This window comes from Cyprinus carpio, chromosome B3, assembly GCF_018340385.1.
Source record: "Cyprinus carpio isolate SPL01 chromosome B3, ASM1834038v1, whole genome shotgun sequence".
Lineage (NCBI taxonomy): Eukaryota > Metazoa > Chordata > Actinopteri > Cypriniformes > Cyprinidae > Cyprinus > Cyprinus carpio.
In genome coordinates this window covers 5,495,500-5,498,152 of record NC_056599.1, presented here as the reverse complement: position 1 = coordinate 5,498,152, position 2,653 = coordinate 5,495,500, and positions in this window count along the sequence as shown.

Sequence of the window (2,653 nt, the reverse complement as noted above, 5' to 3'; positions counted from 1 at the left end):
AGACGTGTCAAAGACCCATTGCTGCCCTCCTCAGTCCATCTGAAGAACTCCGCTTAGTAGCTGATATCCTCAGATAAAGTGCAGTTCGGTGTAAAAGTTAATAACAGCTTTTGCTGTTTCATAGCCCTTAGTGCTTAGAATCGATGTTAAAGTGAGTCATGGGTTCTATGATGGGAGGCAGCAATGTGAGGTGCTTTATGATCAGTGTTGGGCTATAATGCATTACTTAGTAATGAGACCTGATGCAACACAGTGCAACAAAATGTGGTATAGCACTGTAATCCATGATTTTTACCACCCCAACCCCATAATAACTATAACTATAATAATGAACTGAAAAATGGCATCACCACATATCATGGCAAAGCATACACATAATGAAACGCAAAAATAAGTACACTACCAGTCAAAAATTTTGAACAGTACTTTTTTTTATGTTTTTAAAGATGTCTCTTCTGCTCACCAAGCCTGCATTTATTTGATCCTAAGAACAACAAAAGCAGTAATATTGTGATATATGTTTGCTATTTAAATTAACTGCTTTCTATTTCAATATGTTTTTAAAATATAATGTATTCCTGTGATGCAAAGCTGAATTTTCAACATCATAACTCCAGTCTTTAGTGTCACATGATCCTTCAGAAATCAGTCTAATATGCTGATAAACATTTATTATTAGTAGTATTCTTTATTTTTTGACACCTTCCACTAATGGGGTGGAGCCCACTAAAAGATTTTAAAGTACGGTTTCCATGGTAAAAATGGTTTTCACAGGATGAATTTGGAGGTTTAGCTTTCAAATGATATCTAATTTATGATGATTGCTAAAACATGTGATAGGGAAAAAGGAAACAAAGAAGATTTTTTGTGACAAAGGTCAAAACTCCTGTTGGTGCACGCTTGTCAAAAATTAATATATTACTGTTCCTAAATAATTTTTAACAAGAAAAAGCAGTCAAATATCTATTTAGGTGTCTTAAGGCCTGTTCACACCGGGACGAATTTCGCGCGCGATATTCGCCGACGTTTAACGCCTCGTGACTAAACAAAGGGCGCCAATGTGAGTGTGCACACCGACGCGAAAAACGCCACGCGTAAAAGCGTCATTTTTTAAAAAACGCCTCGGGTTCGTTTTTTTTTGGTTTGACGCACCGCGTCAAAAACTATACGACCAATGAGAATGGCGCTTTTGCACACGTGTCTGGAGCTTCTGAAGTTACAGTAAAAAACACAACTTGGGGGCGCTCTCAACACAAAACTGTCTTGCTGAGCACACATACGTAACGGCGAAGAAGATATACGCCAAGTAGCGTCTACACTGCCGGGAAGAAATAAGACGAAGAAGATGCAAGGCAAGACGAATGTAGAGTTGCTGGTCTCGTTGGTGTCGGAACACAAAGAACTATATGACAAACGCGACAGCGATTACAAAAATCTTGATAAAAGAGAACTAGTATTTCTAGTATTTCTGTTTTACATTAAGCGCCATCTAATGTCAGGGAATGAATTTGCATGTTCACTCGGCTCATCGTCAGCGAAAATCGCTTGGGTGTGAACACAAAAAACGCGTTGAAAAACGCTGGCGAATAACGCGCGCCGATATTCGTCCCGGTGTGTACGGCCCTTTAGACCTTTCCAACGATATATAGTTTCTCATGATAAGATTAGGAATTAATTGTAATATATTGAAGTAAACTTAGGCGTCCCGTATACAGGATGGTGACAGTTAAATAACCTGTTAACCAGACCCCCCATTATGGGACTCACAGCTGAAAGTGCCATACCTAACTTAAAATTGCAACAGTTCCTTACTTCAGACAGACATAATTTTGGTGTCTTTGGAAATAAGACCCTTTGGGATTTACTTTTTATCAACCAGAGTTGATAATGATCAAAAATATTAAAAGTTATAGACACTGAGGTGCCTTGAAAAAAATTGTACCACACTGAATTTATTTTTTTTTTTTTTTTTTAGTATTATTTTTATATATATATATATATATATATATACATATATATATATATATATACATATATACATATATATATATATATATATATATATATATATATATATATATATATATATATATATATATATAAATACATGAAATCAGTCCTGGAGCAATCTAGAAAAGTAATGTGCTGAAAGTCACATGTCTCATGAGTTTCTATTTCAAATCTGAAGATACCATGAAAAATTAGATTCCTGCAACCATTTTTCTGAGACTATGTCTAGTACCCCCTACCCCCCAAACATAAAAAATATTTACCAACTGTACTGAAGGGTTCTACAAATTATTTTAGATATTAAACATACCACTGCATAGTTTTTAATTATAAAACAATAGACAGAATCCTAGACATCATATTTTAAGTAATTTATTTGAGCACTAGAAAAATACAATAAGAATAATTTGAGTAAGAAAAAGAAATAAGAAAAATAAAAAAGATTTAACTATGTATGCAAATTATAGTACATCCTGAGATTGCTAGAAATGCAGCATTTACAATGATTTCTGCTTATATAGTCAATTATCACATGCTGATGTGCTGATGGCCAGTTATAGAGATGGTAATCATACAAATGCACCATAAAGTCAATAATCACACTCTATTCATATAGACAGCGTTCACATTGATAGCTGCAATT